This window comes from Crocodylus siamensis, chromosome 15, assembly GCF_052110815.1.
Source record: "Crocodylus siamensis isolate JL-2025a chromosome 15, ASM5211081v1, whole genome shotgun sequence".
Lineage (NCBI taxonomy): Eukaryota > Metazoa > Chordata > Crocodylia > Crocodylidae > Crocodylus > Crocodylus siamensis.
In genome coordinates, this window is record NC_143409.1 from 19,383,403 (window position 1) to 19,399,648 (window position 16,246).

A 16,246-nucleotide genomic window follows, 5' to 3' on the forward strand; every position below is an offset into this window, starting at 1 on the left:
TAGTAAGGCTACCCTGAGAAAAAAAGAATTATCCTCTGTCACCTACCACAATGATTACAGTCAAACAAATACCTGGTTAGGAAAATGACCCAGGGCTAGGAAACTCATAATTTAATGTTCATCATTCTGCAGCTGAAATAGCTTGAGGCAAGCAGACTGTGGGTTTTAGCTTGGCTATTGGTTTACTGGTTCATGAAGCGGATCAATCTGTTACAAAAAGCCAAAAATATCTCTTTTCGGACTCCAGGAGGGAGGAAGAAGGGAAGAGGAAGATTTTCACAGTAGAGCATGGTGGCCCACCCCTCCCCCCATGCCTCTGATTGGCCGAGGGGCTCTGGAAGTCCCATTTCTCCCCAGAGATTGAAACATGGCCATCTGTCAATCTCTGTGGAGGAGCAGGACTTTCGGGGATCCTCAGCCCCTCAGAGGCATAGGGAGCCCCCACTGCACTCTGCTACAAAAATGGCAACTGGTACTGTGCAGGATTGCAGAATCTGGAGGCAGCTGCCATGAATTAAGTAGGTCCTTAGATATGAGTTGTGAAATAGTGATATCAGATGTCACTTGGGGAGTAACCCTTCTCTCTCTTTACAATAAGGTGTTGAAAGTAACTTTCAGGTAATCCCACTCATCTTGTATAAGGTTTTAAAGACATTGTTTTGCTTTTATTCCAGTCAGAAAACAGATGCTGAAATGCTATTACATATTAAGACACAATGTGAAAGCCAGATAATGAACACATATAAGTCATATCTTATGTGCTTCATATCAGACAGCAGGTGTGGAATTAATATGGAACTAGAGAAGGGTTCAGACTAAACACTCTCCAGTTACTGGTAAGTTTATATCTACATTTGAGCTTTACAGTTCTAGTCCAAGTCTGTGTAAAATAAGGTTAGATTGTTGAGCACTATTGTCAGTGCTACAATTCATAGCTCTAGATGCATACTAGGCCAGATGGTATACTACACTAACAAAGTCTAGAAGAGTGCAAGAAACTATAATATTGCTCTGATCTATCAGTATAAATACTTCAATTTCACAGCCAATTGCAGAGCTTTTTAGGTGCATGATTAAGACTCAGTCAACTATAACACAATCATAAATTATTCCATATATTCTTACAGATAACACACATCTTTTTTCCAAAAACCAGCTGCTGGAATTGGGGTAGGCATTACAACTGAGGAAATATGGTAGCAGCAGTTTCTGCTGCTTAAGCTTCTGCTGAGCAAAAGTAATTTCTCTCCCAATCCACAAGAAGCAGAACAGTGAGCTGGCTTGGCACTCTAACAGCTGCTACTAAGTTACTTACTACAGGGGAGGTTTGTATTTTTTTTCTTCAGGTTGCCTTTTAAAAACAATGTGCATGTCTTACTCCAGGGTGTGATATATGCAAGAAAATATGGTGATAATTACTCTAAGTAACACTAAAATTACATAAATTCTAGCAGTCCTGCAAATAAAATTACAATCTTGACTGAAGTACCAAGGCCAGAAGGAACAATATGTAAGTGGTGTGGGCTAAGCTCAGTTTTGCTGTAATGGAGTAGATTTGAATACTCCATTGAAATATATGGAGTTACACCAATTAGTGGTTGTGTAAATGAGAGGTGGCAAAAAGTTGAGTTTCTAACACTATGTAGTAAGAAAATCTGGTGTAGGGACCAACAGTACACTGGCTGTACTACTAGGTTTTAAGACAAAAATTAAAACCCTTAGGTACAGTACATGGAAACAAGAAAGGGCAGCAGAAGATCAGTTTCTTGGCATAAAATCATCAACATGAGAAAATAATATAAAAAACTGCCACACCTATATTTTACCTACTGGTGACTAGTCTTCCTGCCTGAATCAAAAATGACCTTGGATTAGGACACTAACCAAACCGTTACATTTTAGCTTTTGTCTATGAATTAAATTGATTTGTTTTTACTCGCACATTTTTACTCCAGTCAAGCAAGAAAGAGATCATGTATCAGACAAAATCTCTAAAATAATTATATAGTTTGTATGAGATATGGAAAGTACAAAAATGATTCTTTGAATATAAAAATAATTTCCTATTAAATATTTTGCTATTCATGGAATTACATGAGCAGCTATTTAAAAGTTTAAAAACGTATCCATTGGTTAATGGTTCTTCTAGGTTGTGTTTTAAATTAAACTGTGCAAAAATACAATCTGATAACATTATTCTGCTTTAATTATTAGTTTTTTTTAGCTTAGTCTCTCATTCTGTAATTCTCATGTTAAAAATGTGTCAATCAATCCACAGAGTTATAGGAAGGAAAGTAGAAATGAAAACTGAATTTATAGTAGGTCTGTTGATTAGAGGTGCACTAATGCATCAGTCCATATCATATTGGCACCTATAAAAGGAAAATTGACATTATCGGCAATTGGCTTTTCTTGGCTGATGTGGACAATAATGTCACTAATGCTCTGTGCATGTGTGTAGTTGCAGCAGACACACAGCCCACCCTGCAGTTTGGAGAGCAGTGTCCAGCTGGTAATTCTGTTGGGAGGAAGGGGCAGAGGGGAGGGAAGGGTCATGGGGATGCTGATCAAGGCCCCCATGGTGAGGGAGGGACTGGGGCTGGGGCAGGGTGCAAGACGGCTTGTCTGGTGGGTGTGGTGAGGGGGAGCAGCTCCCTCTGCTGTGCACACCCCCAGGGAACGTATTGGGAGCATGTGCCCCCTGGGCCTGTGCATGGGGCAAGGGCAGGGTGCCGCTGCTGGCTGGGGGCAGTGCTGGCTTCTTCTCAGCAGGGGAGGGTTGGGCCAGGGCTGCACTTTGGGCAGGCAGTGGCAGTGCCACCCCAGAATTCTCCACAGGCCCCTCAAAGCTCTCCCTCCAAGCACCGCCACCGCCTGCCCTGAGCACAGCTCCAGCCCAACCCCCCCACCAGGAAGAGCCTAGCAGCACACCAGCAGCATCCCACCCTCAGTCTGCACACAGTTCTTGGGGAGGTATGTGCCCCGCATGACTCCTCCGGGGGTGTGTAGAGCCGCAGGAGCCACTCCTCCTCCATACTCCCCAGATGAGATGCTCACAGCTCTGTCCTGTGCCCTGCATGCCCCTGCCCCACTCGCTCCCTCCCTCACCATGGGGGCCTTGATCTGCTCCCCCCTGCCTCTTCCCTGCCCCTTCCCCCCAACAGATTTATCAGCTGGACACTTCTCTCCAAGCTGCCAGGCTGAGTGTCGGCAATCGAATCAGTATCAGCTGATATGGCTTGTTAATAATTGGCCGCCACTATTGACCAAAAAAATCTTTATCAGTGTACCCTACTGTTGATAATCTTGGAGAGCATTCTGAATTTCTATCTTGTGGGTTTTTGGAGCAAATATCTAAATATTATATTCTTTCTACCGAAGAACATGCCTCAGTATCTTCTGTCATTATGACATTCATTCTTTTGGCCTCATAAGCCATTTATTTTCTTCATAATTAGCTAAGACATTATTTTACTGTCATATTATTAAGACAGTAAAATTTATGCAAGAGAGACCAAAAGATGGAATGGATAGCATGGACTTTTGGACTGGATGGGCTTCTGAACAATTTACCCTCATTTAGTCCCACAGAATTTATACTTTTGCAGTCTGCTTCTTCACAGAAGAATGCAATTCATACATGAAGGAGAGGTTTTATTTTCTAATCTATTTCCTTAAATGTAGTTTCTTTTTAAAAGCAAAGAGGCTAAAAGTCAGCATGAGCAGCACATTTGCTTTAGTTAAATGGTATTTATTAATCTGCTTAGGTTTATGTGGGCATGGATTTCAATGTTTATAGGTCTTATCAATATGAAATCATTATCAAAAGGAGTCCTAAATACTCATAAAAATAGTGGTAATAGCCTTAACCTCTTCTCCTTAATGGCTGCTTGGAAATCATTGAGGGCAAAAATTTCAACTTCTCAAACTTTCTTCAAGACCTTTGTCTTAAAACTTAATGGTTTTTTTCGAACAGCACAATCAACATTTCCATCATAGTTACTCTGTGATCAGCCAGATTTTTTTCTTCATCAAGCAGCTGCAGCTCCGCAGCTGCAGTCTTCATTTAAGGCTCTATATTGGGAAGTTTACTCCTTTATTGGTCCATTTTTGTTCAAGATTTATAGTAAAAACACTGATTCATTTTAACTTTCAAAGATTAAATGGCAGCCAATGATTTCTCCATAGTTTGCCAATCTTTAATAACTGGTACCAAGTCCCTCTCTAAATTCAGATACAAAGAAGATGGAAACATATTATTTATCTGCCAGTAAGGGAGTCAAAGATAATGAAGTATTCATGGCCTGATCCTATACAGATCTTAATCAAAGTTCCTCCTGGTCTTTTTGAAGTCTGGTTAAGCTTCATGCTCTACTGCTTCTGTTGTCCGTGTTATAGGAGATGTAAATAACAAGCCAGATAAATAACTTTGAGGAAATACACACTTATAACCTTCATTAAACTAAAAAGTAAAGCCATATCCTGGCACTGTCCCAGACACAAGTGCTCTCACCAGAAATAAAGTGCTGGATTTTGAGGGTATATTAAAAATATTAAGCTACATATTTAAATAAATAGTTTGCAGCCTTAAATATGCAGAAGTTAGTTTTTTTGTTTAATTTTTTTTTGCTATTTAGTCTGACTGATCACTGAGGCTGTGAATGGTCTTCTGGCAGCAAAATATGCCATATACTAACAAGGAATTTTAAAATTCGTTATACTTTTCATTAAATGATAGCTTGCTTGCTTTATATAATTGCCTTGTTCCAAATTTAAATAAACTTTTTCATCCCTACCTGTTGTATGAAAACTATAAAATTGCCTCTGTAAGAAAACAAAAACTCAGTAGCAGATTCCCTTGCTTCTCAAAGCAACTTCACAGGATTCATAGAGGGTCAACAGCATCTCAGACTTCACAAAAGGAATATACAACTAGGGTCCCTCAATCCATCACCAGTTCCAGCAATCTCAACATTTTCACAAAGGAACTCTTTATAGTGTATTCCCCCAAAGTAGCTATGTCAGAGTTCTGACTAAGGTAAGGAAGAAAATCAAGAATGCTTTGGAAATAGAACACACGCTGCTAGCAGGCACACAGTGTGTGTGTGTGTGTGTGTGTGTGTGTGTGTGCGTGCGTGTGTGTGTGTGTGTGTGTGTACACACATGGAAAATAATGACCCTCTTGGCAAATAAATATATGGGATGGCAAATATATATTCTAATATAATAAAGGGCTTAGTTTGTCTGTGTGTCTGTCCACCCATAATGCTTTTGAGCAACTGTGCATGTGCCACCCAGAGGGCCGGTGGCAATTGGATGCAGGGGCCCCACCTCCTCAGGCAGGGAGGGAGCTGGAGCCACTGCCATCTCAGGCAGGGAGGCAGGAGCTCTGCTGCTCCACGGGAGGAGGCGGAGGCAGGAGAGCCACCACTGCTGCTCCCACCACCTCAGGTGGAGGAAAGCCCTGCTCCTCTGTGGTAGTAGGGGGTGGGAGGGAGCTTCTGCTGTTGCCTCAGGTGGAGGGAAGTCCCGCTGCTCCGCAGCAGGCAGCAGAGGCAGGCAGCTGGGTCAGTGGGGGCAGGGAGCTGCTGCCACCACCACTGCCTCAGGTGGAGGGAAGCCCTGCTGCTCTGCAGGAGTTGGCAGAGGTGGATGGGTGGGGGGAAGGAAGCGGCCCCCCTGCAGCTGCTTCCTCAGGTAGAGGGAAGCCCAGCTGCTCCACGGGAGGAGGTGGAGGTGGGTGGGGTGGGGTGGGGGGGAGGAAGCTGCCACGTCAGATGCTGGAGGAGAATGCGGTGGTGGCAGAGGGACTGTTTACATGGCCGGCCCTACAGGGTGAGCGGCGGATGGGGTGGAAGCCATGTAAACACTCCCTTAAACACTCTGTCATTCATAACAGGCAATTGGCTAATGTGTGTTTGTGTGTGTGTGTGTGTGTGTGTGTGTGTGTGTGTATTTGCCAAGGGGGTCATTATTTTCCTTAATATATACACACACACACACATATATTATTTTCCTTAACACACACACACACATGCATATATATATATATATATATATTTTTTTTTTTCTTTTTCTTTTTTCCCCTTAATATATAAATATATTTGTCAGGAGGGTCACTATGTTGCTTAACAGTAATGTTCCACTTTGATGAGAAAAAGTTTGCCATAGAATTCTGATCTAGCCTCAAATGCAGGAACATTTACTTGCAAATCTAAACTGCCTGCAAATACATCTACCCACACTGCTTGTCTAGAGCCAGCTTAGGTATCTCTATGCTGGTTTACAATGTGTAGGATAGACACACCCTGAGAAATAGATGGCGGCAATGCAGTTAAAATCCATCTAAATCAGGCGCTTATATTGCCACATTATGGCTTCTGAGTTTCTTCCATATAACATCAAGGCTGTAGTGAAGTCCTCATTGAATTTTGTGGAATTTCTGGCACTTTGCACTTGGGGGGTGGTAAAAATCTGCTCGTGATAGTATTTGGCAGTTAAAACTTTTAGATTTAAAAAAATTGTCCTGGGTTTATTTTGTTTTGTTTTTGTCAGAGATTTACTCAGTAGATGTTGGTTTTAGTATTGAGAGGGTAAGTCCTTTTCCATAACTTTTGTGAATTGAGTGGCACCCAATTTCAAAAAAAATTGTATAGATTACAATGCTTTTTTCCCTGTAGAGGGACCAGGCAGGGAAAAGCCCCAGCCTGTACTTATCTCATTATTTCCTCACACCTTGTAGCACCCTTCAAAGAGTCCAGCAGCACTGTACAGTAGATGGAAATCGCTGGAGTAAGTCATGTGGTAGAATACCTTTTCCAAAGAGGAAGATTTTGTAGACTCCTCTAAATATCTAGAATGAGAAGCATTTTAGGAAGCGATGGTTCATAAGTGATTTATTTCTCAGATGAACAGGCACAGCCAAAGGCATAGGAGGTCACATTTAAGTCAGATAGTTTCATAGTTAGTAAGGTTGGAAAGGACCTGAGCAGATCATCAAGCCCGACCCCCTGCCTTGGCAAGAAAGAGTACTGGGCTCAAATGACCCCAGCAAGGTGTACATCTAGCCTTCTCTTAAAGACTCCCAAGGTAGGAGCCAGCACCACTTCTCTTGGAAGTTGGTTCCAGATCCTAGCTGCCCTGACCATGAAGTAGCGCCTCCTGATATCTAGCCTGCATCTACCCTCTGCCAGCTTGTGACCATTATTTCTAGTCACTCCTGGTAGTGCCCGGTGGAACAGGGACTCCCCCAGTGCCTGCTTGTCCCCTCTGACTAGTTTGTAACAGGCCACAAGATCCCCCGTCAGCCTTCTCTTGTGGAAGCTGAACAGGTTCAGGTCCTGTAGCCTCTCCTCGTGGGGCCTGCCCTGCTGCCCCTGATCATGTGAGTGGCCCTCCTCTGGACCCTCTCCATGTTGTCCACATCCCTCCTGAAGTGTGGCACCCAGAACTGGACGCAGTACTCCAGCTGCAGCCTGACCAGTGCTGCATAGAGGGGGAGTATCACCTCCTTGGACCTGCTCGAGATGCATATCTGGATGCATGATAAGGTGCAGTTGGCCTTCCTGACTGCATCCCCACACTGCTGGCTTATGTTCATCTTGGCATCAATGATGACTTCAAGATCCTTTTCTGCTTCTGTACTGACGAGAAGGAAGTTCCCCAGCCTCTAGGCATGCTGCTGGTTCTTCGTCCCCAGGTGCAGCACCTTGCACTTGTCAGTGTTGAATCCCATCCTATTCTCATCCACCCACCTCTGTAACCTCTCTAGGTCTGACTGTAGCCTATTCCTTCCTTCTAGTGTGCCCACATCCCCCCACATCATAGTGTCATCAGCAAATTTGAACAGGGTGCTTTTTACCCCCTCGTCCAAGTCACTGATGAAGATGTCGAACAATGCGGGACTGAGGACTGAGCCCTGTGGAACCCTACTGCCCACATCCCTCCAAGTTGAAAATGACCCATCTACCACCACTCTCTGGGCCCGGCCCTCCAGCCAGTTGGCAACCCAATTGACTGTGTAGGTGTTGACACCACAGTCCCCCAGTTTCTTAATGAGAACAGGGTGAGAGACAGTGTCGAAGGCCTTCCGAAAGTCCAGGGAGACTATGTCCACTGCCTGCATCTAAGGATTTGGTGACCTGGTCATAGAAGGCCACCAGGTTGGTCTGACAGGACCTGCCTCTAATGAACCCGCGTTGGTTGCCCCTAAGCATAATCTCCCCTGCTGGCCCCTCGTGAACATCTGTCAGAAGCTCAAAAAGCTTACCCCAGGATTGAGGTAAGACTAACTGGCCTATAGTTTCCTGGGTCCTCCTTCCTCCCCTTTTTGTAGATGGGAACCACATTGGTCCTCTTCCAGTCCTCTGGCACCACACCAGAGCACCACGAGTGCTCGTAAAGCAGTGCCAGGGGTCCCACAGTGACCTCAGCCAATTACCTCAGTACTCTGGGGTGGAGATCATCCAGACCAGCTGATTTGACTACATCCAGTCCCTCCAGAAGTTCCCTAACTAGTTCCTCACTAACTCTTGGCCTAGGTGCACCTCCACTGGGGTCTAGGGGGGCCCAGTGGGGAGGCTGTTCCAGTCCCTGCTCAGGAAAATGGAGACAAAGAAGTCATTAAATAGGTTAGCTTTGTTGTGCGGTATGATGACCAAATTTCCTAGCATGTCTTGCAGAGGCCTCATGTTACCCGGAACCTTCTTTTTGCCCCCTATGTATTTAAAAAAGGACTTCCTGTTGTTCTTGATCCAGGTCGTTAGTCCCAGTTCCATCTCCGCGTTGGCCTTCCTGACTGCCCCTCGTATCCCCAAGCAGCCGCAGTATAATCCGCCCTGGTGATGGCCCCTCCTTTCCATTGGGTGTGCACCTCCCTTTTAGCTAAGATACATTCCTGGATGCTTTTGGTGAGCCATGGGGGATTTTGCGTCCCATCACATTTCAGTGAGCCCCCCACTATGTCTGGGTTGGTGTCAGCTAGCAGGAGGGTAAGTTCCTCTGGCTTGTTTTCCATACTATGAGTGTTTCTGCAGAGTGATATACACTGTTGCATAAAACATTAAGGTATCTTCAGAAGGCCTGGATTAATTGTTAATATGCAGTAAAATTAAACATTGGTATGTTTTTCAGTGTCTCCATAATGATGTTGTCAGTGCATAGGCTGAGCACCATAAGGATGATTTATATTGTATCCTTTGATCTTTTACACTGAATCCAGTAGTCTAAAATTTAGGCAGTGAAAGTTTTACAAATTTCAGATTCATTTTAATTTCTTTGTACTGCTTATAGCAGTGCTGTAATGTTACTGTTTTATTATAGTCAGATAAAATGTGCAAATCTCTAATACATTATTTTAGGTAATTGTGGAGAAAAAATCATTCTTGGCATTTTACATGTTCACAAAACTTTATATTCATTGAAGAATGAGGCTGTCAGACTCCCTCCATCTTACAGACAAGAACCTAAGATGGAGAAGTGCTAAGGTCAATATTTTCCAAAGTAGCCCTGGATTTTGTCACCTCAAATGATGATGTCTTGGTTTGATTTTCAGATATTCTGAGTAGCCAGCTTCAATGAAGTCAATGGGAGCAGCAGATTCTTGCTCAAAGGCAGCGCCCAGCCTGATCCAAGTCTTCCTGGAGCCTGCTGGGGCTTCCACTGCCCCCACTGCCTTCCCCCCTGTGCACTGTCCCTACTGCCTTCCCACCACCCAGGGCCACTCAGGAACCGTCTCTGCCCTGGCCCACTACCAGCCTGTTTGGGTGTCCCCAGGGGGCACTGCCACCACAGAGGGAAGGACTGGGGCCTCTCACTGCTCAGGGGCCACTTGGCCCACCAGCATCTCAACCCCCAGCCATGGAAGAGGTGGGCAGGCTCTCTGAAAAAAAAAAAAGGGGGCAGGCTCCTTGCCACTTCTGACTTTTGTAGGTGCCTGCAGCCACTGGGAGAAGCAGCAAGGAGCCTGATTCCTTTTTTTTTGATGGAGCCTGCCACCTCTCCTTCAGGCAGGGAAAAAGCTGTCAGATTAAAGCAACATTACAAGCAGCGATGTTGCAGACTAAACTACACAGGGATGTAGTTTAGTTTGCAATGTTTTCAAATTTATTTAAAACCCTGAAACCTCACCCATGTGTAATGTGTGACCGTATTATGCCACACAAAGAAATTTTTATCACGTGTACATGGTGATGATCATCACGTGTACAAGCACCCAAAATGTCTATGTAGATGCTTTCAGTTCAGTTAACTGTTTGGGCATGTTCTTGCATTGTGGGACATCCATAAGGCAGTTTAGGGCAATTGTTCAGTCTCTCCAAGTGGTGTTCTTGTTAGGGTATATTTCATCCACTCCACTGTAAGTGGTGCAAGGGGCTGGACCCAATGATCTTCCGAGGTCCTTTCCTGTTTGGTGCAAGGGGATGGACCCGATGCTTTTCTAAGGTCCCTTCCAGCCTTACGATCTATGAATCTATAAGTTTGGATAGATCCAAACATCCACTGGATAGTTCAGCATAAAGAGACAATACTGTGGTGTCTCCAGCATGCTGTGAATGCAATGTAAGTGGGTGCAGTGGTTTGAGTGAGCTAGTGTCTGGGTGAAGTTGGGGATTGGAGAAGGCCTGGCTGATTAAATGCAGTCACAAGATGAACACAACAATATAATACTGGCTCTTTAATTTTACTCTAGGTTTGGTGAAATAAGGAAATGAATGGGTTGAGGTTGATGGATGCAACCCAAAGAACAGATGAAGTTTTTAACAGAACCCATGCTTGAAGGAATGAAGCAGTTATTTAGTGATACAGATCATCGCAGGTTACAGGGGTGGGCAAATGAAAATAGGATGGGATTCAATACTGACAAGTGCAGGGTGCTGCACTTGGGCAGTAGGAACCAGCAGCATACCTATCAGCTGGGGAGCTCCCTTCTCAAAAGCACGGTGGCAGAAAAAGATCTTGGAGTCATTATTGACTCCAAGATGAACATGAGCTGACAATGCGAGAACACGGTCAGTAGCGCTAACCTGCACAGATCCATCACAAGCAGGGCCAAGGAGGTGATCCTCCCCGTCTGTGCGACACTGGTCAGGCCACAGCTGGAGTACTGCGTCCAGATCTGGGTGCCACATTTCAGGAGGGATGTGGACAGCATGGAGAGTGTCCAGAGGAGGGCCGCTCGCATGATCTGGGGACAGCAGGGCAGACCCTATGAGGAGAGGCTATGAGACCTTAACCTGTTTGGCCTTCACAAGAAAAGGCTGAGGGGGGACCTGGTGACCATCTATAAACTTACTAGGGGGGTCCAGCAGGGTTTGGGAGAGACCTTGTACCCCCGAGCGCCTCCCGGAGTAACAAGGAATACTTGCCCTAAATTGCTAGAGAGTTGTTAGACTAGACATCAGGAGGCGCTACTTCACAGTCAGGGCAGCAAGGATCTAGAATCAACTTTCAAGGGAAGTGGTGCTGGCTCCTACCCTGGGGGTCTTTAAGAGGAGGCTGGATACCTACCTGGCTGGAGTCATCTGAGCCCAGTTTTTCTCCTGCCCTGGCAGGGGGCCAGACTACAAGACCTACAAGGTCCCTTCCAACCCTACATCTATGAATTTATGTAACCTAAGGATTTTGGTAGAACCTTACACTGCTCTTGGTTTCCCAGGTAACAGCTGTGACCAACAGACCTTTCTAAGTCATTCTGAAACCACACAAGAAACAGAAATGTTGATATAAATAAAAATTAACAAGTTGTGCCCAGCAACAATTGCATTAAAATATTTTTTCATACAATATGAAAAAGGAACACATTACATGGCTGTTTTAGAACTGTTTGTGTAAGTACATGAATTATTGGTTCTCAATCTTTTGCATAGTTGTATCATCACAATAGGCACAAAAAGACAGACATTTTAGAGTAATTTAGTGAATTCTGACTTTCCATTTGCTATGGGGAGAGTGAAAACTGTAAAATATAACTTCTAAAAGGGCCCCATGATTGCACAATAGCAGGTTCTGTAGAATGTTCTTATACTTAAATAACATCTTTAAAAATTAACTCTTTATTATTTATTTCCACATAAGATGTCAAAGAAGATCTCAGCAATGAGATTGTACAATAATATGCAGGATGTGGTTATACTTGTAATACTGTATTATTCATTTGTTCTTGGCAAAGTCTTGAGAACAAGTCTTGACCAAATGTTGTAAAAGAAAACAAATCTGGTGTTTATCTTTATCTCATAGATCAAGCTTTCCATTTCTGCTATGAACCAGATTCGGTTTCACCATTTTTCTTCCATGACAGGCCAAGTATGTTTTTATCTTCTGTAAAAATCAGTGCCTTCAGCAATATCTTTTTAGAATCCTATGATCTGTGCAGGAATGGTAAACTTTATGGTGTAGTACTGTTATCTAAAGCAGATGACTTCCCCATAATGTTATTGGCTGACTCTTTAATTTGATTTTGCCAAAAGTTTTGGTAAAATGAGGAAATGATTGGCTTTTCTATATAAAATTAAATAGGGGAAGCTACACTGAAAGAACATTAGTAAAGGTATCCAAGAGGGCCTGAGGGCAAAAAAGGTGGCATACAGTCGGTGGAAGCAAGGGGCAAGTATCAAGGAGGATTACACCTCTGTTGGTCATGATTGCAGGGAGGCGGTTAGGAAGGCCAAGACAGAGACGGAACTAGGGCTGGTGACCAGAATTAAGGATAACAAAAAGTCTTTTTTCAAATACATAGGGAGTAAGAAGGTGGCACCAGTGAACGTGGGGCCCCTATTGGACAGGCTTGACAATCTGGTGATTGCAGAAAAGGAAAAAGCTGAGCTCTTCAATGAGTTCTTTGCCTCCATTTTCCTTAGCAGGGACTGGGACAATTCCTCCACTAGGATTATGGACAGGTTCCGGGGATAAGATGCCATGCCTAGGGTCAGGGACAATCTAGTTAGGGAACTTTTGGAGGGGCTGGACATGTATAAATCAGCAGGTCTTGATGCTCTTTATCCGAGGGTACCGAGGGAATTGGTGGAAGTCATAGCAGGGCCCCTGGTATGGCTGTATGAGTGTTCGTGGTGGTCTGGCCAGGTCCCAGAGGACTGGAAAAGGGTCAATGTGGTCCCCATTTACAAGAAAGGGAGAATGGAGGACCCAGGTAACTATAGGCCAGTTAATCTCACCGTGGTCTTTGGGAAGACCTTTGAGAAAATTATCTGCGGGGGCCCAGCATGGGAAGTAATGCTCAGGGGCAACCAACACAGGTTCATTGTGGGCAGATCCTGCCTGACTAACCTTGTTTCCTTTTATGACCAGGTCACAAAGTCCTTGGATGTGGGTGTTGAGGTAGATGTTGTCTACCTGAACTTCAAGAAGGCCTCTGACACTGTTTCTCACCCCATTTCCATACAAAAACTAAGTGACTGCAGCACTGATGCCTACACAGTCCAATGGGTGGCAAATTGGCTCAATGGTCGCACCCAGAGAGTGGTGGTGGATGGGTCATTTTTGACCTGGAGGAATGTGGGCAGTGGAGTTCCCCAGGGCTCGGTCCTTGGGCCTGTGCTATTCAACATCTTTATCAGCGACTTGGAGGTGGGCATGGAAAGCATGCTGTCCAAATTCAATGATGGCACAAAGATGTGGGGAGAAGTAGGCACATTGGAGGGGAGGGACAGAATCCAGCTAGATCTAGACAGGTTACAGAAGTGGGCGGATGAGAATAGGATGGAGTTCAACGCAGACAAGTGCAAGGTGCTGCATCTAGGGAGAAGGAACCTGCAATGCACGTGGAGGCTGGGGAACACCATTCTCAACAACACAGGGGCTGAAAAAAATCTTAAAGTCATTGCTGACTCCAGGATAGGAATGAGCTGCCGATGCAAAGAAGTGGTCAATAGGGCTAACTGCACCTTGTTGTGCATACACAGATGCATCACAAGCAGGTCCAGGGAGGTGATGCTCCCCCTCTATGCAGTGCTGATCAGGCTGCAGTTGGAGTACTGCATCCAGTTCTGGGTGTTGCACTTCAAGAGGGATGTGGCTAACCTTGAGAGGGTCCAGAGAAGGGCCACTCGCATGGTCAGGGGGCAGCAGGCCAGGCCCTATGAGGATAAACTAAAGGGCCTGAATCTATTCAGCCTCCACAAGAGAAGACTGAGAGGGGATCTGGTGACCAGCTATAAACTCACCGGGAGGGACCAGCGGAAAATAGATGAGGCCCCGTTCCCCCGGGCACCACCTGGGATAACAAGGAATAATGGCCACAAATTGATTGAGAGTAGGTTCAGGCTAGATATCAGGAGCCATTACTTTATGGCTAGGGCTGGCAGGCTCTGGAATAGGCTCCCAAGGGAGGGGTCCTCTCCCCTAACTTGGGGGTCTTCAAGAGGAGGTTGGTTAAATTTCTGCCTGGGGTATTATGATCCCAGCACTTGTTCCTGCCCAGGGCAGGGGGTCAGACTTGATGATCTATTCATGTCCCTTCTGACCCTAGAAACTATGAAACTATTCAGGTTGCAAAGTCAAGCACTCAAACATTAGAAATGGTGGAGTTAAGGCTGTCTGGTTATATGCATTATTACAGTCTTTAATTTCAGTTAATGTTTTTTTCATGGAATCCCTGCTTCCTTCACAGGAAGCACAGGACAGACAGTGTTCCTAAAATGAAGAGTTAGGCAGCATTGTGCTTTCTTTTGGGTATTCAGTATGCAGCCCCATGTCTTATTTGCTGTACACAATCCGATCCCTGCTCTAGAGACAGACCTGCTAATATCCCATAGACATTGCTACAGAACATATCTGAGTAGTACTGGACTATTTCACAGATATTCATTAACATATCTTCACGTGATCCCAATCAGGAATAGTGGGTATTTCCCTGGTTTACAAACATGAAAGTTAAGAGCAGATTGATGAGGGTCAAAAGTGTCAGCTGACTTGTGGATGTCTAGTGCCTGATTTTTCAGAAGATTTGTCATTTTATAGCCTTTGGTTTATTCAGAACATTTTAACCGTCCTTTCATCTTTCAGGGTTCAGCCCTTTTGCAACTCAGACACCAGAGGTCTCAGCTGGATCTGTGGAATGTGACAAACACAGCTACTGCAGGAAGGGAAGTATGGGCATCCCTGAGCATCCTGTTCACTGTAACTCATCCCTACGTAAACAACTTATTTTAGAAGTGTAGAAAAATGCTATTCATGACAGTGATGAATGATATTCAGAGACTTTTCACTAATGATGCCAGCTATAAGCAGAACCAGACTGTGAGACAACTGAGAATGGCCATCCTTTCAGCAGAGTGGGGAATAACTCAGTCACTGTGTAAAAGGCAGGAGTGGTATTCAAGGCAGGAAGGAAACAGTGCTGGCAGTGTGGAGATGCTCAGTTACTGTCTGGATGAACTTGGTCCATAGCCTCTATGTAAGTTGCAATAATTATATAAAATATAATGTCCAGCATGGAGACTAAGTGAATCTAGGAGTAGATGGTGTCTGATGGTTCATGTAAGCCATCAGGCAGGCCAGATAGACAGTGCCTGGTTCAACCTCAGGCCACATGGTAATTCTGATCCAGTGCCCAAGGGCTGGTGTGGTGGTCACTATCTAGCCATGGAGGGGCAACCCAGCCCCACAGTAGGGTAAGGGAGATTTACCCAGCCCTGCAGGTGGAAGGGAGGGTGGGATGTGACCTGGCCCCAAGCTGGCTTCCTGGGGGTAATGGGGCATGGCTCAGCCTTGCTGGTGAAAGTGAGCATGACTTAGCCCAGCCTTTCAGGGAAAGGAGGTGTGGCCCAGGCTTGAAGAGGTGGGGCATGGCCTGGATCCAACCCAGTCCCACAGTAGGAAGGGAGATTGGTTTGGATCTGACTGGGCACTTGGGGTTTGGAAATTTGGTAGGGGAGGAGGGTGGCCATCTCTTCCCTGATATCAAATTTCCTGACCCGTGGGGAGCCCTGCAGGCCAGGTGTGATGGCTCTGTGGGTCGCATTTGGCCTGCAGGCCAGAGGTTGAGCACCTCTGCTGTAACCTGTTTTGAAGCTTGTTGCCTCTTATCCAAGGGCTGAATAATTTCACTGGCGAGTGAAATGATCCCTATGTATAACCAGTGTTGTCTGCTTTGAGAATACAGCGGAAGGATGCTGCCATTATACAAAGGAGTATTTGACACAAGTGGTACAAAACATATCTTACAGCAGTGCTGAAAAGGATCTCAAGCTATTTGCATTGTTTTTATAAAAGACATTATGGTGGAGCT